Raw genomic sequence first — 20,581 nt, forward strand, 5'->3', positions numbered from 1 at the left:
TGAATTCAATTCTTTCTGATTTTAGAAACTGCATTAAAGAAGGGGTGCACCGGTCCTGGAGATACTGCAATACCAGGTCAATGCGTGGAGTGGACAGAGCAAGCTCTTTTTCCATCTCCCTGTTCTAAAAATCCATTTAATATATGGTCCCCAGATAGGGGACGTATCAGATATTAAACTGATAAGAACAGATACTACACTTGATCTTAGCCAAAAGGCCGAGAAGCGATAACCAGAATTGGTTTCAAACTACGGAGCCACCCAAGGATCCTAAAAAGTCCATTTGTGGAGATGAGCTCCTGGACTCCCGTTAAGAAGACATGTTGTCAACCTCTAGATCCCTTACATGCCTGCACTTTTCGGCTTGCTGCTGCTGCAATCCACGCGTTTTAGATCTGCATAACTCCACCTCTTTAAACACAGCACCTTCACCCCCTGCTGTTCCCACCCGCCTCAACACCGTTGGAAGGGAGGAGAACCAATTAAGGCGGGGGGTGGGGTGGAACGAGCAGCTGTCTACCCTTAGCAGGAGGGCTCCTGATTACATACCTCTCCTGCTGCTGCTGCTGCTGGCTGTCCAGCAGCAGACTGAAGGTGGCTGCTGCTGTGCACAGGTATATAAAGGCTCAGAGCCTATTATGACACGCGCAGCCAGCGTTCCATTGCCACATTCCATCTACTGCAGGCAGGATACCTGGCTGGCTGAATGTCGCTGAGAAGCTCACAGAGACCGCCATAAGCAACAGTTTAACAGAATGCCACAGACTAATCAACCAAACTTTTTGGGTTGGGTTCTCTTTTATAGTCTGCAGGCATTAAATGAAAGAAGTCAGTGTTCCAGCAGAAGGAGACAACGTTTCAGAAAAGGCATTGTAGCAAACCAAAAAAGAAATTTTAAGCGCAGCAGTGTAACCAGCGCACATACCTGTTAGCTCGGGTGAGTTTAAAAGGCTGCTGTTGATAACAAGGGCATTTGCTAAATAGATGGTGTGTGTGCAACAATATACTGAAAGGTCAATTATATTGTGCAGCTTATCTCACCACCTGTAGTTATTTAGGTGAAAGCTCCAAAATGCTTGCCTAATATGTCTGTTTATCCAAAAGGAAGTAGAAAGGGAGAGCTAGAAAGATAGCATTGCATCACATTACATGGCAATGCAATGCACAGTTGCTGAAGTTGAACCAAAATGAGCTTGTAATCTGGCTTCTGCAACTTTGAACATGAAAAATCCAATGAGGAGAAGAAAAGCAGAGCCAAAGAGTCCATCCCAAAATCCGACAAACAAGCAAAATGAACAAAAAACATTGAATTAAATTCTTTCTGATTTTAGAAACTGCATTAAAGAAGGGGTGCACCGGTCCTGGAGATACTGCAATACCAGGTCAATGCGTGGAGTGGACAGAGCAAGCTCTTTTTCCATCTCCCTGTTCTAAAAATCCATTTAATATATGGTCCCCAGATAGGGGACGTATCAGATATTAAACTGATAAGAACAGATACTACACTTGATCTTAGCCAAAAGGCCGAGAAGCGATAACCAGAATTGGTTTCAAACTACGGAGCCACCCAAGGATCCTAAAAAGTCCATTTGTGGAGATGAGCTCCTGGACTCCCGTTAAGAAGACATGTTGTCAACCTCTAGATCCCTTACATGCCTGCACTTTTCGGCTTGCTGCTGCTGCAATCCACGCGTTTTAGATCTGCATAACTCCACCTCTTTAAACACAGCACCTTCACCCCCTGCTGTTCCCACCCGCCTCAACACCGTTGGAAGGGAGGAGAACCAATTAAGGCGGGGGGTGGGGTGGAACGAGCAGCTGTCTACCCTTAGCAGGAGGGCTCCTGATTACATACCTCTCCTGCTGCTGCTGCTGCTGGCTGTCCAGCAGCAGACTGAAGGTGGCTGCTGCTGTGCACAGGTATATAAAGGCTCAGAGCCTATTATGACACGCGCAGCCAGCGTTCCATTGCCACATTCCATCTACTGCAGGCAGGATACCTGGCTGGCTGAATGTCGCTGAGAAGCTCACAGAGACCGCCATAAGCAACAGTTTAACAGAATGCCACAGACTAATCAACCAAACTTTTTGGGTTGGGTTCTCTTTTATAGTCTGCAGGCATTAAATGAAAGAAGTCAGTGTTCCAGCAGAAGGAGACAACGTTTCAGAAAAGGCATTGTAGCAAACCAAAAAAGAAATTTTAAGCGCAGCAGTGTAACCAGCGCACATACCTGTTAGCTCGGGTGAGTTTAAAAGGCTGCTGTTGATAACAAGGGCATTTGCTAAATAGATGGTGTGTGTGCAACAATATACTGAAAGGTCAATTATATTGTGCAGCTTATCTCACCACCTGTAGTTATTTAGGTGAAAGCTCCAAAATGCTTGCCTAATATGTCTGTTTATCCAAAAGGAAGTAGAAAGGGAGAGCTAGAAAGATAGCATTGCATCACATTACATGGCAATGCAATGCACAGTTGCTGAAGTTGAACCAAAATGAGCTTGTAATCTGGCTTCTGCAACTTTGAACATGAAAAATCCAATGAGGAGAAGAAAAGCAGAGCCAAAGAGTCCATCCCAAAATCCGACAAACAAGCAAAATGAACAAAAAACATTGAATTCAATTCTTTCTGATTTTAGAAACTGCATTAAAGAAGGGGTGCACCGGTCCTGGAGATACTGCAATACCAGGTCAATGCGTGGAGTGGACAGAGCAAGCTCTTTTTCCATCTCCCTGTTCTAAAAATCCATTTAATATATGGTCCCCAGATAGGGGACGTATCAGATATTAAACTGATAAGAACAGATACTACACTTGATCTTAGCCAAAAGGCCGAGAAGCGATAACCAGAATTGGTTTCAAACTACGGAGCCACCCAAGGATCCTAAAAAGTCCATTTGTGGAGATGAGCTCCTGGACTCCCGTTAAGAAGACATGTTGTCAACCTCTAGATCCCTTACATGCCTGCACTTTTCGGCTTGCTGCTGCTGCAATCCACGCGTTTTAGATCTGCATAACTCCACCTCTTTAAACACAGCACCTTCACCCCCTGCTGTTCCCACCCGCCTCAACACCGTTGGAAGGGAGGAGAACCAATTAAGGCGGGGGGTGGGGTGGAACGAGCAGCTGTCTACCCTTAGCAGGAGGGCTCCTGATTACATACCTCTCCTGCTGCTGCTGCTGCTGGCTGTCCAGCAGCAGACTGAAGGTGGCTGCTGCTGTGCACAGGTATATAAAGGCTCAGAGCCTATTATGACACGCGCAGCCAGCGTTCCATTGCCACATTCCATCTACTGCAGGCAGGATACCTGGCTGGCTGAATGTCGCTGAGAAGCTCACAGAGACCGCCATAAGCAACAGTTTAACAGAATGCCACAGACTAATCAACCAAACTTTTTGGGTTGGGTTCTCTTTTATAGTCTGCAGGCATTAAATGAAAGAAGTCAGTGTTCCAGCAGAAGGAGACAACGTTTCAGAAAAGGCATTGTAGCAAACCAAAAAAGAAATTTTAAGCGCAGCAGTGTAACCAGCGCACATACCTGTTAGCTCGGGTGAGTTTAAAAGGCTGCTGTTGATAACAAGGGCATTTGCTAAATAGATGGTGTGTGTGCAACAATATACTGAAAGGTCAATTATATTGTGCAGCTTATCTCACCACCTGTAGTTATTTAGGTGAAAGCTCCAAAATGCTTGCCTAATATGTCTGTTTATCCAAAAGGAAGTAGAAAGGGAGAGCTAGAAAGATAGCATTGCATCACATTACATGGCAATGCAATGCACAGTTGCTGAAGTTGAACCAAAATGAGCTTGTAATCTGGCTTCTGCAACTTTGAACATGAAAAATCCAATGAGGAGAAGAAAAGCAGAGCCAAAGAGTCCATCCCAAAATCCGACAAACAAGCAAAATGAACAAAAAACATTGAATTCAATTCTTTCTGATTTTAGAAACTGCATTAAAGAAGGGGTGCACCGGTCCTGGAGATACTGCAATACCAGGTCAATGCGTGGAGTGGACAGAGCAAGCTCTTTTTCCATCTCCCTGTTCTAAAAATCCATTTAATATATGGTCCCCAGATAGGGGACGTATCAGATATTAAACTGATAAGAACAGATACTACACTTGATCTTAGCCAAAAGGCCGAGAAGCGATAACCAGAATTGGTTTCAAACTACGGAGCCACCCAAGGATCCTAAAAAGTCCATTTGTGGAGATGAGCTCCTGGACTCCCGTTAAGAAGACATGTTGTCAACCTCTAGATCCCTTACATGCCTGCACTTTTCGGCTTGCTGCTGCTGCAATCCACGCGTTTTAGATCTGCATAACTCCACCTCTTTAAACACAGCACCTTCACCCCCTGCTGTTCCCACCCGCCTCAACACCGTTGGAAGGGAGGAGAACCAATTAAGGCGGGGGGTGGGGTGGAACGAGCAGCTGTCTACCCTTAGCAGGAGGGCTCCTGATTACATACCTCTCCTGCTGCTGCTGCTGCTGGCTGTCCAGCAGCAGACTGAAGGTGGCTGCTGCTGTGCACAGGTATATAAAGGCTCAGAGCCTATTATGACACGCGCAGCCAGCGTTCCATTGCCACATTCCATCTACTGCAGGCAGGATACCTGGCTGGCTGAATGTCGCTGAGAAGCTCACAGAGACCGCCATAAGCAACAGTTTAACAGAATGCCACAGACTAATCAACCAAACTTTTTGGGTTGGGTTCTCTTTTATAGTCTGCAGGCATTAAATGAAAGAAGTCAGTGTTCCAGCAGAAGGAGACAACGTTTCAGAAAAGGCATTGTAGCAAACCAAAAAAGAAATTTTAAGCGCAGCAGTGTAACCAGCGCACATACCTGTTAGCTCGGGTGAGTTTAAAAGGCTGCTGTTGATAACAAGGGCATTTGCTAAATAGATGGTGTGTGTGCAACAATATACTGAAAGGTCAATTATATTGTGCAGCTTATCTCACCACCTGTAGTTATTTAGGTGAAAGCTCCAAAATGCTTGCCTAATATGTCTGTTTATCCAAAAGGAAGTAGAAAGGGAGAGCTAGAAAGATAGCATTGCATCACATTACATGGCAATGCAATGCACAGTTGCTGAAGTTGAACCAAAATGAGCTTGTAATCTGGCTTCTGCAACTTTGAACATGAAAAATCCAATGAGGAGAAGAAAAGCAGAGCCAAAGAGTCCATCCCAAAATCCGACAAACAAGCAAAATGAACAAAAAACATTGAATTCAATTCTTTCTGATTTTAGAAACTGCATTAAAGAAGGGGTGCACCGGTCCTGGAGATACTGCAATACCAGGTCAATGCGTGGAGTGGACAGAGCAAGCTCTTTTTCCATCTCCCTGTTCTAAAAATCCATTTAATATATGGTCCCCAGATAGGGGACGTATCAGATATTAAACTGATAAGAACAGATACTACACTTGATCTTAGCCAAAAGGCCGAGAAGCGATAACCAGAATTGGTTTCAAACTACGGAGCCACCCAAGGATCCTAAAAAGTCCATTTGTGGAGATGAGCTCCTGGACTCCCGTTAAGAAGACATGTTGTCAACCTCTAGATCCCTTACATGCCTGCACTTTTCGGCTTGCTGCTGCTGCAATCCACGCGTTTTAGATCTGCATAACTCCACCTCTTTAAACACAGCACCTTCACCCCCTGCTGTTCCCACCCGCCTCAACACCGTTGGAAGGGAGGAGAACCAATTAAGGCGGGGGGTGGGGTGGAACGAGCAGCTGTCTACCCTTAGCAGGAGGGCTCCTGATTACATACCTCTCCTGCTGCTGCTGCTGCTGGCTGTCCAGCAGCAGACTGAAGGTGGCTGCTGCTGTGCACAGGTATATAAAGGCTCAGAGCCTATTATGACACGCGCAGCCAGCGTTCCATTGCCACATTCCATCTACTGCAGGCAGGATACCTGGCTGGCTGAATGTCGCTGAGAAGCTCACAGAGACCGCCATAAGCAACAGTTTAACAGAATGCCACAGACTAATCAACCAAACTTTTTGGGTTGGGTTCTCTTTTATAGTCTGCAGGCATTAAATGAAAGAAGTCAGTGTTCCAGCAGAAGGAGACAACGTTTCAGAAAAGGCATTGTAGCAAACCAAAAAAGAAATTTTAAGCGCAGCAGTGTAACCAGCGCACATACCTGTTAGCTCGGGTGAGTTTAAAAGGCTGCTGTTGATAACAAGGGCATTTGCTAAATAGATGGTGTGTGTGCAACAATATACTGAAAGGTCAATTATATTGTGCAGCTTATCTCACCACCTGTAGTTATTTAGGTGAAAGCTCCAAAATGCTTGCCTAATATGTCTGTTTATCCAAAAGGAAGTAGAAAGGGAGAGCTAGAAAGATAGCATTGCATCACATTACATGGCAATGCAATGCACAGTTGCTGAAGTTGAACCAAAATGAGCTTGTAATCTGGCTTCTGCAACTTTGAACATGAAAAATCCAATGAGGAGAAGAAAAGCAGAGCCAAAGAGTCCATCCCAAAATCCGACAAACAAGCAAAATGAACAAAAAACATTGAATTCAATTCTTTCTGATTTTAGAAACTGCATTAAAGAAGGGGTGCACCGGTCCTGGAGATACTGCAATACCAGGTCAATGCGTGGAGTGGACAGAGCAAGCTCTTTTTCCATCTCCCTGTTCTAAAAATCCATTTAATATATGGTCCCCAGATAGGGGACGTATCAGATATTAAACTGATAAGAACAGATACTACACTTGATCTTAGCCAAAAGGCCGAGAAGCGATAACCAGAATTGGTTTCAAACTACGGAGCCACCCAAGGATCCTAAAAAGTCCATTTGTGGAGATGAGCTCCTGGACTCCCGTTAAGAAGACATGTTGTCAACCTCTAGATCCCTTACATGCCTGCACTTTTCGGCTTGCTGCTGCTGCAATCCACGCGTTTTAGATCTGCATAACTCCACCTCTTTAAACACAGCACCTTCACCCCCTGCTGTTCCCACCCGCCTCAACACCGTTGGAAGGGAGGAGAACCAATTAAGGCGGGGGGTGGGGTGGAACGAGCAGCTGTCTACCCTTAGCAGGAGGGCTCCTGATTACATACCTCTCCTGCTGCTGCTGCTGCTGGCTGTCCAGCAGCAGACTGAAGGTGGCTGCTGCTGTGCACAGGTATATAAAGGCTCAGAGCCTATTATGACACGCGCAGCCAGCGTTCCATTGCCACATTCCATCTACTGCAGGCAGGATACCTGGCTGGCTGAATGTCGCTGAGAAGCTCACAGAGACCGCCATAAGCAACAGTTTAACAGAATGCCACAGACTAATCAACCAAACTTTTTGGGTTGGGTTCTCTTTTATAGTCTGCAGGCATTAAATGAAAGAAGTCAGTGTTCCAGCAGAAGGAGACAACGTTTCAGAAAAGGCATTGTAGCAAACCAAAAAAGAAATTTTAAGCGCAGCAGTGTAACCAGCGCACATACCTGTTAGCTCGGGTGAGTTTAAAAGGCTGCTGTTGATAACAAGGGCATTTGCTAAATAGATGGTGTGTGTGCAACAATATACTGAAAGGTCAATTATATTGTGCAGCTTATCTCACCACCTGTAGTTATTTAGGTGAAAGCTCCAAAATGCTTGCCTAATATGTCTGTTTATCCAAAAGGAAGTAGAAAGGGAGAGCTAGAAAGATAGCATTGCATCACATTACATGGCAATGCAATGCACAGTTGCTGAAGTTGAACCAAAATGAGCTTGTAATCTGGCTTCTGCAACTTTGAACATGAAAAATCCAATGAGGAGAAGAAAAGCAGAGCCAAAGAGTCCATCCCAAAATCCGACAAACAAGCAAAATGAACAAAAAACATTGAATTCAATTCTTTCTGATTTTAGAAACTGCATTAAAGAAGGGGTGCACCGGTCCTGGAGATACTGCAATACCAGGTCAATGCGTGGAGTGGACAGAGCAAGCTCTTTTTCCATCTCCCTGTTCTAAAAATCCATTTAATATATGGTCCCCAGATAGGGGACGTATCAGATATTAAACTGATAAGAACAGATACTACACTTGATCTTAGCCAAAAGGCCGAGAAGCGATAACCAGAATTGGTTTCAAACTACGGAGCCACCCAAGGATCCTAAAAAGTCCATTTGTGGAGATGAGCTCCTGGACTCCCGTTAAGAAGACATGTTGTCAACCTCTAGATCCCTTACATGCCTGCACTTTTCGGCTTGCTGCTGCTGCAATCCACGCGTTTTAGATCTGCATAACTCCACCTCTTTAAACACAGCACCTTCACCCCCTGCTGTTCCCACCCGCCTCAACACCGTTGGAAGGGAGGAGAACCAATTAAGGCGGGGGGTGGGGTGGAACGAGCAGCTGTCTACCCTTAGCAGGAGGGCTCCTGATTACATACCTCTCCTGCTGCTGCTGCTGCTGGCTGTCCAGCAGCAGACTGAAGGTGGCTGCTGCTGTGCACAGGTATATAAAGGCTCAGAGCCTATTATGACACGCGCAGCCAGCGTTCCATTGCCACATTCCATCTACTGCAGGCAGGATACCTGGCTGGCTGAATGTCGCTGAGAAGCTCACAGAGACCGCCATAAGCAACAGTTTAACAGAATGCCACAGACTAATCAACCAAACTTTTTGGGTTGGGTTCTCTTTTATAGTCTGCAGGCATTAAATGAAAGAAGTCAGTGTTCCAGCAGAAGGAGACAACGTTTCAGAAAAGGCATTGTAGCAAACCAAAAAAGAAATTTTAAGCGCAGCAGTGTAACCAGCGCACATACCTGTTAGCTCGGGTGAGTTTAAAAGGCTGCTGTTGATAACAAGGGCATTTGCTAAATAGATGGTGTGTGTGCAACAATATACTGAAAGGTCAATTATATTGTGCAGCTTATCTCACCACCTGTAGTTATTTAGGTGAAAGCTCCAAAATGCTTGCCTAATATGTCTGTTTATCCAAAAGGAAGTAGAAAGGGAGAGCTAGAAAGATAGCATTGCATCACATTACATGGCAATGCAATGCACAGTTGCTGAAGTTGAACCAAAATGAGCTTGTAATCTGGCTTCTGCAACTTTGAACATGAAAAATCCAATGAGGAGAAGAAAAGCAGAGCCAAAGAGTCCATCCCAAAATCCGACAAACAAGCAAAATGAACAAAAAACATTGAATTCAATTCTTTCTGATTTTAGAAACTGCATTAAAGAAGGGGTGCACCGGTCCTGGAGATACTGCAATACCAGGTCAATGCGTGGAGTGGACAGAGCAAGCTCTTTTTCCATCTCCCTGTTCTAAAAATCCATTTAATATATGGTCCCCAGATAGGGGACGTATCAGATATTAAACTGATAAGAACAGATACTACACTTGATCTTAGCCAAAAGGCCGAGAAGCGATAACCAGAATTGGTTTCAAACTACGGAGCCACCCAAGGATCCTAAAAAGTCCATTTGTGGAGATGAGCTCCTGGACTCCCGTTAAGAAGACATGTTGTCAACCTCTAGATCCCTTACATGCCTGCACTTTTCGGCTTGCTGCTGCTGCAATCCACGCGTTTTAGATCTGCATAACTCCACCTCTTTAAACACAGCACCTTCACCCCCTGCTGTTCCCACCCGCCTCAACACCGTTGGAAGGGAGGAGAACCAATTAAGGCGGGGGGTGGGGTGGAACGAGCAGCTGTCTACCCTTAGCAGGAGGGCTCCTGATTACATACCTCTCCTGCTGCTGCTGCTGCTGGCTGTCCAGCAGCAGACTGAAGGTGGCTGCTGCTGTGCACAGGCATATAAAGGCTCAGAGCCTATTATGACACGCGCAGCCAGCGTTCCATTGCCACATTCCATCTACTGCAGGCAGGATACCTGGCTGGCTGAATGTCGCTGAGAAGCTCACAGAGACCGCCATAAGCAACAGTTTAACAGAATGCCACAGACTAATCAACCAAACTTTTTGGGTTGGGTTCTCTTTTATAGTCTGCAGGCATTAAATGAAAGAAGTCAGTGTTCCAGCAGAAGGAGACAACGTTTCAGAAAAGGCATTGTAGCAAACCAAAAAAGAAATTTTAAGCGCAGCAGTGTAACCAGCGCACATACCTGTTAGCTCGGGTGAGTTTAAAAGGCTGCTGTTGATAACAAGGGCATTTGCTAAATAGATGGTGTGTGTGCAACAATATACTGAAAGGTCAATTATATTGTGCAGCTTATCTCACCACCTGTAGTTATTTAGGTGAAAGCTCCAAAATGCTTGCCTAATATGTCTGTTTATCCAAAAGGAAGTAGAAAGGGAGAGCTAGAAAGATAGCATTGCATCACATTACATGGCAATGCAATGCACAGTTGCTGAAGTTGAACCAAAATGAGCTTGTAATCTGGCTTCTGCAACTTTGAACATGAAAAATCCAATGAGGAGAAGAAAAGCAGAGCCAAAGAGTCCATCCCAAAATCCGACAAACAAGCAAAATGAACAAAAAACATTGAATTCAATTCTTTCTGACTTTAGAAACTGCATTAAAGAAGGGGTGCACCGGTCCTGGAGATACTGCAATACCAGGTCAATGCGTGGAGTGGACAGAGCAAGCTCTTTTTCCATCTCCCTGTTCTAAAAATCCATTTAATATATGGTCCCCAGATAGGGGACGTATCAGATATTAAACTGATAAGAACAGATACTACACTTGATCTTAGCCAAAAGGCCGAGAAGCGATAACCAGAATTGGTTTCAAACTACGGAGCCACCCAAGGATCCTAAAAAGTCCATTTGTGGAGATGAGCTCCTGGACTCCCGTTAAGAAGACATGTTGTCAACCTCTAGATCCCTTACATGCCTGCACTTTTCGGCTTGCTGCTGCTGCAATCCACGCGTTTTAGATCTGCATAACTCCACCTCTTTAAACACAGCACCTTCACCCCCTGCTGTTCCCACCCGCCTCAACACCGTTGGAAGGGAGGAGAACCAATTAAGGCGGGGGGTGGGGTGGAACGAGCAGCTGTCTACCCTTAGCAGGAGGGCTCCTGATTACATACCTCTCCTGCTGCTGCTGCTGCTGGCTGTCCAGCAGCAGACTGAAGGTGGCTGCTGCTGTGCACAGGCATATAAAGGCTCAGAGCCTATTATGACACGCGCAGCCAGCGTTCCATTGCCACATTCCATCTACTGCAGGCAGGATACCTGGCTGGCTGAATGTCGCTGAGAAGCTCACAGAGACCGCCATAAGCAACAGTTTAACAGAATGCCACAGACTAATCAACCAAACTTTTTGGGTTGGGTTCTCTTTTATAGTCTGCAGGCATTAAATGAAAGAAGTCAGTGTTCCAGCAGAAGGAGACAACGTTTCAGAAAAGGCATTGTAGCAAACCAAAAAAGAAATTTTAAGCGCAGCAGTGTAACCAGCGCACATACCTGTTAGCTCGGGTGAGTTTAAAAGGCTGCTGTTGATAACAAGGGCATTTGCTAAATAGATGGTGTGTGTGCAACAATATACTGAAAGGTCAATTATATTGTGCAGCTTATCTCACCACCTGTAGTTATTTAGGTGAAAGCTCCAAAATGCTTGCCTAATATGTCTGTTTATCCAAAAGGAAGTAGAAAGGGAGAGCTAGAAAGATAGCATTGCATCACATTACATGGCAATGCAATGCACAGTTGCTGAAGTTGAACCAAAATGAGCTTGTAATCTGGCTTCTGCAACTTTGAACATGAAAAATCCAATGAGGAGAAGAAAAGCAGAGCCAAAGAGTCCATCCCAAAATCCGACAAACAAGCAAAATGAACAAAAAACATTGAATTCAATTCTTTCTGATTTTAGAAACTGCATTAAAGAAGGGGTGCACCGGTCCTGGAGATACTGCAATACCAGGTCAATGCGTGGAGTGGACAGAGCAAGCTCTTTTTCCATCTCCCTGTTCTAAAAATCCATTTAATATATGGTCCCCAGATAGGGGACGTATCAGATATTAAACTGATAAGAACAGATACTACACTTGATCTTAGCCAAAAGGCCGAGAAGCGATAACCAGAATTGGTTTCAAACTACGGAGCCACCCAAGGATCCTAAAAAGTCCATTTGTGGAGATGAGCTCCTGGACTCCCGTTAAGAAGACATGTTGTCAACCTCTAGATCCCTTACATGCCTGCACTTTTCGGCTTGCTGCTGCTGCAATCCACGCGTTTTAGATCTGCATAACTCCACCTCTTTAAACACAGCACCTTCACCCCCTGCTGTTCCCACCCGCCTCAACACCGTTGGAAGGGAGGAGAACCAATTAAGGCGGGGGGTGGGGTGGAACGAGCAGCTGTCTACCCTTAGCAGGAGGGCTCCTGATTACATACCTCTCCTGCTGCTGCTGCTGCTGGCTGTCCAGCAGCAGACTGAAGGTGGCTGCTGCTGTGCACAGGTATATAAAGGCTCAGAGCCTATTATGACACGCGCAGCCAGCGTTCCATTGCCACATTCCATCTACTGCAGGCAGGATACCTGGCTGGCTGAATGTCGCTGAGAAGCTCACAGAGACCGCCATAAGCAACAGTTTAACAGAATGCCACAGACTAATCAACCAAACTTTTTGGGTTGGGTTCTCTTTTATAGTCTGCAGGCATTAAATGAAAGAAGTCAGTGTTCCAGCAGAAGGAGACAACGTTTCAGAAAAGGCATTGTAGCAAACCAAAAAAGAAATTTTAAGCGCAGCAGTGTAACCAGCGCACATACCTGTTAGCTCGGGTGAGTTTAAAAGGCTGCTGTTGATAACAAGGGCATTTGCTAAATAGATGGTGTGTGTGCAACAATATACTGAAAGGTCAATTATATTGTGCAGCTTATCTCACCACCTGTAGTTATTTAGGTGAAAGCTCCAAAATGCTTGCCTAATATGTCTGTTTATCCAAAAGGAAGTAGAAAGGGAGAGCTAGAAAGATAGCATTGCATCACATTACATGGCAATGCAATGCACAGTTGCTGAAGTTGAACCAAAATGAGCTTGTAATCTGGCTTCTGCAACTTTGAACATGAAAAATCCAATGAGGAGAAGAAAAGCAGAGCCAAAGAGTCCATCCCAAAATCCGACAAACAAGCAAAATGAACAAAAAACATTGAATTCAATTCTTTCTGATTTTAGAAACTGCATTAAAGAAGGGGTGCACCGGTCCTGGAGATACTGCAATACCAGGTCAATGCGTGGAGTGGACAGAGCAAGCTCTTTTTCCATCTCCCTGTTCTAAAAATCCATTTAATATATGGTCCCCAGATAGGGGACGTATCAGATATTAAACTGATAAGAACAGATACTACACTTGATCTTAGCCAAAAGGCCGAGAAGCGATAACCAGAATTGGTTTCAAACTACGGAGCCACCCAAGGATCCTAAAAAGTCCATTTGTGGAGATGAGCTCCTGGACTCCCGTTAAGAAGACATGTTGTCAACCTCTAGATCCCTTACATGCCTGCACTTTTCGGCTTGCTGCTGCTGCAATCCACGCGTTTTAGATCTGCATAACTCCACCTCTTTAAACACAGCACCTTCACCCCCTGCTGTTCCCACCCGCCTCAACACCGTTGGAAGGGAGGAGAACCAATTAAGGCGGGGGGTGGGGTGGAACGAGCAGCTGTCTACCCTTAGCAGGAGGGCTCCTGATTACATACCTCTCCTGCTGCTGCTGCTGCTGGCTGTCCAGCAGCAGACTGAAGGTGGCTGCTGCTGTGCACAGGTATATAAAGGCTCAGAGCCTATTATGACACGCGCAGCCAGCGTTCCATTGCCACATTCCATCTACTGCAGGCAGGATACCTGGCTGGCTGAATGTCGCTGAGAAGCTCACAGAGACCGCCATAAGCAACAGTTTAACAGAATGCCACAGACTAATCAACCAAACTTTTTGGGTTGGGTTCTCTTTTATAGTCTGCAGGCATTAAATGAAAGAAGTCAGTGTTCCAGCAGAAGGAGACAACGTTTCAGAAAAGGCATTGTAGCAAACCAAAAAAGAAATTTTAAGCGCAGCAGTGTAACCAGCGCACATACCTGTTAGCTCGGGTGAGTTTAAAAGGCTGCTGTTGATAACAAGGGCATTTGCTAAATAGATGGTGTGTGTGCAACAATATACTGAAAGGTCAATTATATTGTGCAGCTTATCTCACCACCTGTAGTTATTTAGGTGAAAGCTCCAAAATGCTTGCCTAATATGTCTGTTTATCCAAAAGGAAGTAGAAAGGGAGAGCTAGAAAGATAGCATTGCATCACATTACATGGCAATGCAATGCACAGTTGCTGAAGTTGAACCAAAATGAGCTTGTAATCTGGCTTCTGCAACTTTGAACATGAAAAATCCAATGAGGAGAAGAAAAGCAGAGCCAAAGAGTCCATCCCAAAATCCGACAAACAAGCAAAATGAACAAAAAACATTGAATTCAATTCTTTCTGATTTTAGAAACTGCATTAAAGAAGGGGTGCACCGGTCCTGGAGATACTGCAATACCAGGTCAATGCGTGGAGTGGACAGAGCAAGCTCTTTTTCCATCTCCCTGTTCTAAAAATCCATTTAATATATGGTCCCCAGATAGGGGACGTATCAGATATTAAACTGATAAGAACAGATACTACACTTGATCTTAGCCAAAAGGCCGAGAAGCGATAACCAGAATTGGTTTCAAACTACGGAGCCACCCAAGGATCCTAAAAAGTCCATTTGTGGAGATGAGCTCCTGGACTCCCGTTAAGAAGACATGTTGTCAACCTCTAGATCCCTTACATGCCTGCACTTTTCGGCTTGCTGCTGCTGCAATCCACGCGTTTTAGATCTGCATAACTCCACCTCTTTAAACACAGCACCTTCACCCCCTGCTGTTCCCACCCGCCTCAACACCGTTGGAAGGGAGGAGAACCAATTAAGGCGGGGGGTGGGGTGGAACGAGCAGCTGTCTACCCTTAGCAGGAGGGCTCCTGATTACATACCTCTCCTGCTGCTGCTGCTGCTGGCTGTCCAGCAGCAGACTGAAGGTGGCTGCTGCTGTGCACAGGTATATAAAGGCTCAGAGCCTATTATGACACGCGCAGCCAGCGTTCCATTGCCACATTCCATCTACTGCAGGCAGGATACCTGGCTGGCTGAATGTCGCTGAGAAGCTCACAGAGACCGCCATAAGCAACAGTTTAACAGAATGCCACAGACTAATCAACCAAACTTTTTGGGTTGGGTTCTCTTTTATAGTCTGCAGGCATTAAATGAAAGAAGTCAGTGTTCCAGCAGAAGGAGACAACGTTTCAGAAAAGGCATTGTAGCAAACCAAAAAAGAAATTTTAAGCGCAGCAGTGTAACCAGCGCACATACCTGTTAGCTCGGGTGAGTTTAAAAGGCTGCTGTTGATAACAAGGGCATTTGCTAAATAGATGGTGTGTGTGCAACAATATACTGAAAGGTCAATTATATTGTGCAGCTTATCTCACCACCTGTAGTTATTTAGGTGAAAGCTCCAAAATGCTTGCCTAATATGTCTGTTTATCCAAAAGGAAGTAGAAAGGGAGAGCTAGAAAGATAGCATTGCATCACATTACATGGCAATGCAATGCACAGTTGCTGAAGTTGAACCAAAATGAGCTTGTAATCTGGCTTCTGCAACTTTGAACATGAAAAATCCAATGAGGAGAAGAAAAGCAGAGCCAAAGAGTCCATCCCAAAATCCGACAAACAAGCAAAATGAACAAAAAACATTGAATTCAATTCTTTCTGATTTTAGAAACTGCATTAAAGAAGGGGTGCACCGGTCCTGGAGATACTGCAATACCAGGTCAATGCGTGGAGTGGACAGAGCAAGCTCTTTTTCCATCTCCCTGTTCTAAAAATCCATTTAATATATGGTCCCCAGATAGGGGACGTATCAGATATTAAACTGATAAGAACAGATACTACACTTGATCTTAGCCAAAAGGCCGAGAAGCGATAACCAGAATTGGTTTCAAACTACGGAGCCACCCAAGGATCCTAAAAAGTCCATTTGTGGAGATGAGCTCCTGGACTCCCGTTAAGAAGACATGTTGTCAACCTCTAGATCCCTTACATGCCTGCACTTTTCGGCTTGCTGCTGCTGCAATCCACGCGTTTTAGATCTGCATAACTCCACCTCTTTAAACACAGCACCTTCACCCCCTGCTGTTCCCACCCGCCTCAACACCGTTGGAAGGGAGGAGAACCAATTAAGGCGGGGGGTGGGGTGGAACGAGCAGCTGTCTACCCTTAGCAGGAGGGCTCCTGATTACATACCTCTCCTGCTGCTGCTGCTGCTGGCTGTCCAGCAGCAGACTGAAGGTGGCTGCTGCTGTGCACAGGTATATAAAGGCTCAGAGCCTATTATGACACGCGCAGCCAGCGTTCCATTGCCACATTCCATCTACTGCAGGCAGGATACCTGGCTGGCTGAATGTCGCTGAGAAGCTCACAGAGACCGCCATAAGCAACAGTTTAACAGAATGCCACAGACTAATCAACCAAACTTTTTGGGTTGGGTTCTCTTTTATAGTCTGCAGGCATTAAATGAAAGAAGTCAGTGTTCCAGCAGAAGGAGACAACGTTTCAGAAAAGGCATTGTAGCAAACCAAAAAAGAAATTTTAAGCGCAGCAGTGTAACCAGCGCACATACCTGTTAGCTCGGGTGAGTTTAAAAGGCTGCTGTTGATAACAAGGGCATTTGCTAAATAGATGGTGTGTGTGCAACAATATACTGAAAGGTCAATTATATTGTGCAGCTTATCTCACCACCTGTAGTTATTTAGGTGAAAGCTCCAAAATGCTTGCCTAATATGTCTGTTTATCCAAAAGGAAGTAGAAAGGGAGAGCTAGAAAGATAGCATTGCATCACATTACATGGCAATGCAATGCACAGTTGCTGAAGTTGAACCAAAATGAGCTTGTAATCTGGCTTCTGCAACTTTGAACATGAAAAATCCAATGAGGAGAAGAAAAGCAGAGCCAAAGAGTCCATCCCAAAATCCGACAAACAAGCAAAATGAACAAAAAACATTGAATTCAATTCTTTCTGATTTTAGAAACTGCATTAAAGAAGGGGTGCACCGGTCCTGGAGATACTGCAATACCAGGTCAATGCGTGGAGTGGACAGAGCAAGCTCTTTTTCCATCTCCCTGTTCTAAAAATCCATTTAATATATGGTCCCCAGATAGGGGACGTATCAGATATTAAACTGATAAGAACAGATACTACACTTGATCTTAGCCAAAAGGCCGAGAAGCGATAACCAGAATTGGTTTCAAACTACGGAGCCACCCAAGGATCCTAAAAAGTCCATTTGTGGAGATGAGCTCCTGGACTCCCGTTAAGAAGACATGTTGTCAACCTCTAGATCCCTTACATGCCTGCACTTTTCGGCTTGCTGCTGCTGCAATCCACGCGTTTTAGATCTGCATAACTCCACCTCTTTAAACACAGCACCTTCACCCCCTGCTGTTCCCACCCGCCTCAACACCGTTGGAAGGGAGGAGAACCAATTAAGGCGGGGGGTGGGGTGGAACGAGCAGCTGTCTACCCTTAGCAGGAGGGCTCCTGATTACATACCTCTCCTGCTGCTGCTGCTGCTGGCTGTCCAGCAGCAGACTGAAGGTGGCTGCTGCTGTGCACAGGTATATAAAGGCTCAGAGCCTATTATGACACGCGCAGCCAGCGTTCCATTGCCACATTCCATCTACTGCAGGCAGGATACCTGGCTGGCTGAATGTCGCTGAGAAGCTCACAGAGACCGCCATAAGCAACAGTTTAACAGAATGCCACAGACTAATCAACCAAACTTTTTGGGTTGGGTTCTCTTTTATAGTCTGCAGGCATTAAATGAAAGAAGTCAGTGTTCCAGCAGAAGGAGACAACGTTTCAGAAAAGGCATTGTAGCAAACCAAAAAAGAAATTTTAAGCGCAGCAGTGTAACCAGCGCACATACCTGTTAGCTCGGGTGAGTTTAAAAGGCTGCTGTTGATAACAAGGGCATTTGCTAAATAGATGGTGTGTGTGCAACAATATACTGAAAGGTCAATTATATTGTGCAGCTTATCTCACCACCTGTAGTTATTTAGGTGAAAGCTCCAAAATGCTTGCCTAATATGTCTGTTTATCCAAAAGGAAGTAGAAAGGGAGAGCTAGAAAGATAGCATTGCATCACATTACATGGCAATGCAATGCACAGTTGCTGAAGTTGAACCAAAATGAGCTTGTAATCTGGCTTCTGCAACTTTGAACATGAAAAATCCAATGAGGAGAAGAAAAGCAGAGCCAAAGAGTCCATCCCAAAATCCGACAAACAAGCAAAATGAACAAAAAACATTGAATTCAATTCTTTCTGATTTTAGAAACTGCATTAAAGAAGGGGTGCACCGGTCCTGGAGATACTGCAATACCAGGTCAATGCGTGGAGTGGACAGAGCAAGCTCTTTTTCCATCTCCCTGTTCTAAAAATCCATTTAATATATGGTCCCCAGATAGGGGACGTATCAGATATTAAACTGATAAGAACAGATACTACACTTGATCTTAGCCAAAAGGCCGAGAAGCGATAACCAGAATTGGTTTCAAACTACGGAGCCACCCAAGGATCCTAAAAAGTCCATTTGTGGAGATGAGCTCCTGGACTCCCGTTAAGAAGACATGTTGTCAACCTCTAGATCCCTTACATGCCTGCACTTTTCGGCTTGCTGCTGCTGCAATCCACGCGTTTTAGATCTGCATAACTCCACCTCTTTAAACACAGCACCTTCACCCCCTGCTGTTCCCACCCGCCTCAACACCGTTGGAAGGGAGGAGAACCAATTAAGGCGGGGGGTGGGGTGGAACGAGCAGCTGTCTACCCTTAGCAGGAGGGCTCCTGATTACATACCTCTCCTGCTGCTGCTGCTGCTGGCTGTCCAGCAGCAGACTGAAGGTGGCTGCTGCTGTGCACAGGTATATAAAGGCTCAGAGCCTATTATGACACGCGCAGCCAGCGTTCCATTGCCACATTCCATCTACTGCAGGCAGGATACCTGGCTGGCTGAATGTCGCTGAGAAGCTCACAGAGACCGCCATAAGCAACAGTTTAACAGAATGCCACAGACTAATCAACCAAACTTTTTGGGTTGGGTTCTCTTTTATAGTCTGCAGGCATTAAATGAAAGAAGTCAGTGTTCCAGCAGAAGGAGACAACGTTTCAGAAAAGGCATTGTAGCAAACCAAAAAAGAAATTTTAAGCGCAGCAGTGTAACCAGCGCACATACCTGTTAGCTCGGGTGAGTTTAAAAGGCTGCTGTTGATAACAAGGGCATTTGCTAAATAGATGGTGTGTGTGCAACAATATACTGAAAGGTCAATTATATTGTGCAGCTTATCTCACCACCTGTAGTTATTTAGGTGAAAGCTCCAAAATGCTTGCCTAATATGTCTGTTTATCCAAAAGGAAGTAGAAAGGGAGAGCTAGAAAGATAGCATTGCATCACATTACATGGCAATGCAATGCACAGTTGCTGAAGTTGAACCAAAATGAGCTTGTAATCTGGCTTCTGCAACTTTGAACATGAAAAATCCAATGAGGAGAAGAAAAGCAGAGCCAAAGAGTCCATCCCAAAATCCGACAAACAAGCAAAATGAACAAAAAACATTGAATTCAATTCTTTCTGATTTTAGAAACTGCATTAAAGAAGGGGTGCACCGGTCCTGGAGATACTGCAATACCAGGTCAATGCGTGGAGTGGACAGAGCAAGCTCTTTTTCCATCTCCCTGTTCTAAAAATCCATTTAATATATGGTCCCCAGATAGGGGACGTATCAGATATTAAACTGATAAGAACAGATACTACACTTGATCTTAGCCAAAAGGCCGAGAAGCGATAACCAGAATTGGTTTCAAACTACGGAGCCACCCAAGGATCCTAAAAAGTCCATTTGTGGAGATGAGCTCCTGGACTCCCGTTAAGAAGACATGTTGTCAACCTCTAGATCCCTTACATGCCTGCACTTTTCGGCTTGCTGCTGCTGCAATCCACGCGTTTTAGATCTGCATAACTCCACCTCTTTAAACACAGCACCTTCACCCCCTGCTGTTCCCACCCGCCTCAACACCGTTGGAAGGGAGGAGAACCAATTAAGGCGGGGGGTGGGGTGGAACGAGCAGCTGTCTACCCTTAGCAGGAGGGCTCCTGATTACATACCTCTCCTGCTGCTGCTGCTGCTGGCTGTCCAGCAGCAGACTGAAGGTGGCTGCTGCTGTGCACAGGTATATAAAGGCTCAGAGCCTATTATGACACGCGCAGCCAGCGTTCCATTGCCACATTCCATCTACTGCAGGCAGGATACCTGGCTGGCTGAATGTCGCTGAGAAGCTCACAGAGACCGCCATAAGCAACAGTTTAACAGAATGCCACAGACTAATCAACCAAACTTTTTGGGTTGGGTTCTCTTTTATAGTCTGCAGGCATTAAATGAAAGAAGTCAGTGTTCCAGCAGAAGGAGACAACGTTTCAGAAAAGGCATTGTAGCAAACCAAAAAAGAAATTTTAAGCGCAGCAGTGTAACCAGCGCACATACCTGTTAGCTCGGGTGAGTTTAAAAGGCTGCTGTTGATAACAAGGGCATTTGCTAAATAGATGGTGT

The 20,581-nt window shown here is 45.2% G+C and overlaps 16 non-coding genes across 16 annotated transcripts; all 16 read right to left on the bottom strand.

Annotated features, from left to right (window-relative positions):
* Window positions 1-39: 39 nt before the first annotated feature.
* On the bottom strand, window positions 40-230 carry LOC141248193 (U2 spliceosomal RNA). Its single transcript, XR_012311446.1, has one exon. It is a non-coding gene; the product is annotated as a U2 spliceosomal RNA (small nuclear RNA).
* Window positions 231-1,345: 1,115 nt separating this feature from the next.
* On the bottom strand, window positions 1,346-1,536 carry LOC141248194 (U2 spliceosomal RNA). The gene has a single exon (XR_012311447.1). It is a non-coding gene; the product is annotated as a U2 spliceosomal RNA (small nuclear RNA).
* A 1,115-nt stretch (window positions 1,537-2,651) lies between these two features.
* LOC141248195 (U2 spliceosomal RNA) lies at window positions 2,652-2,842 on the bottom strand. The gene has a single exon (XR_012311448.1). It is a non-coding gene; the product is annotated as a U2 spliceosomal RNA (small nuclear RNA).
* Window positions 2,843-3,957: 1,115 nt separating this feature from the next.
* LOC141248196 (U2 spliceosomal RNA) lies at window positions 3,958-4,148 on the bottom strand. Its single transcript, XR_012311449.1, has one exon. It is a non-coding gene; the product is annotated as a U2 spliceosomal RNA (small nuclear RNA).
* A 1,115-nt stretch (window positions 4,149-5,263) lies between these two features.
* Window positions 5,264-5,454, bottom strand: LOC141248197 (U2 spliceosomal RNA). The gene has a single exon (XR_012311450.1). It is a non-coding gene; the product is annotated as a U2 spliceosomal RNA (small nuclear RNA).
* Window positions 5,455-6,569: 1,115 nt separating this feature from the next.
* Window positions 6,570-6,760, bottom strand: LOC141248199 (U2 spliceosomal RNA). Its single transcript, XR_012311451.1, has one exon. It is a non-coding gene; the product is annotated as a U2 spliceosomal RNA (small nuclear RNA).
* Window positions 6,761-7,875: 1,115 nt separating this feature from the next.
* Window positions 7,876-8,066, bottom strand: LOC141248200 (U2 spliceosomal RNA). The gene has a single exon (XR_012311452.1). It is a non-coding gene; the product is annotated as a U2 spliceosomal RNA (small nuclear RNA).
* A 1,115-nt stretch (window positions 8,067-9,181) lies between these two features.
* On the bottom strand, window positions 9,182-9,372 carry LOC141248201 (U2 spliceosomal RNA). Its single transcript, XR_012311453.1, has one exon. It is a non-coding gene; the product is annotated as a U2 spliceosomal RNA (small nuclear RNA).
* A 1,115-nt stretch (window positions 9,373-10,487) lies between these two features.
* On the bottom strand, window positions 10,488-10,678 carry LOC141248202 (U2 spliceosomal RNA). Its single transcript, XR_012311454.1, has one exon. It is a non-coding gene; the product is annotated as a U2 spliceosomal RNA (small nuclear RNA).
* A 1,115-nt stretch (window positions 10,679-11,793) lies between these two features.
* LOC141248203 (U2 spliceosomal RNA) lies at window positions 11,794-11,984 on the bottom strand. The gene has a single exon (XR_012311455.1). It is a non-coding gene; the product is annotated as a U2 spliceosomal RNA (small nuclear RNA).
* A 1,115-nt stretch (window positions 11,985-13,099) lies between these two features.
* LOC141248205 (U2 spliceosomal RNA) lies at window positions 13,100-13,290 on the bottom strand. The gene has a single exon (XR_012311457.1). It is a non-coding gene; the product is annotated as a U2 spliceosomal RNA (small nuclear RNA).
* Window positions 13,291-14,405: 1,115 nt separating this feature from the next.
* On the bottom strand, window positions 14,406-14,596 carry LOC141248206 (U2 spliceosomal RNA). The gene has a single exon (XR_012311458.1). It is a non-coding gene; the product is annotated as a U2 spliceosomal RNA (small nuclear RNA).
* Window positions 14,597-15,711: 1,115 nt separating this feature from the next.
* Window positions 15,712-15,902, bottom strand: LOC141248207 (U2 spliceosomal RNA). Its single transcript, XR_012311459.1, has one exon. It is a non-coding gene; the product is annotated as a U2 spliceosomal RNA (small nuclear RNA).
* A 1,115-nt stretch (window positions 15,903-17,017) lies between these two features.
* On the bottom strand, window positions 17,018-17,208 carry LOC141248208 (U2 spliceosomal RNA). Its single transcript, XR_012311460.1, has one exon. It is a non-coding gene; the product is annotated as a U2 spliceosomal RNA (small nuclear RNA).
* A 1,115-nt stretch (window positions 17,209-18,323) lies between these two features.
* LOC141248209 (U2 spliceosomal RNA) lies at window positions 18,324-18,514 on the bottom strand. Its single transcript, XR_012311461.1, has one exon. It is a non-coding gene; the product is annotated as a U2 spliceosomal RNA (small nuclear RNA).
* A 1,115-nt stretch (window positions 18,515-19,629) lies between these two features.
* On the bottom strand, window positions 19,630-19,820 carry LOC141248151 (U2 spliceosomal RNA). The gene has a single exon (XR_012311406.1). It is a non-coding gene; the product is annotated as a U2 spliceosomal RNA (small nuclear RNA).
* Between the last annotated feature and the right edge of the window lie 761 nt (window positions 19,821-20,581).

The sequence above is a fragment of the Phyllobates terribilis genome, unplaced genomic scaffold (genome assembly GCF_046119375.1).
Source record: "Phyllobates terribilis strain yellow unplaced genomic scaffold, ASM4611937v1 Scaffold_3591__1_contigs__length_74597, whole genome shotgun sequence".
Classification (NCBI taxonomy): Eukaryota; Metazoa; Chordata; class Amphibia; order Anura; family Dendrobatidae; genus Phyllobates; species Phyllobates terribilis.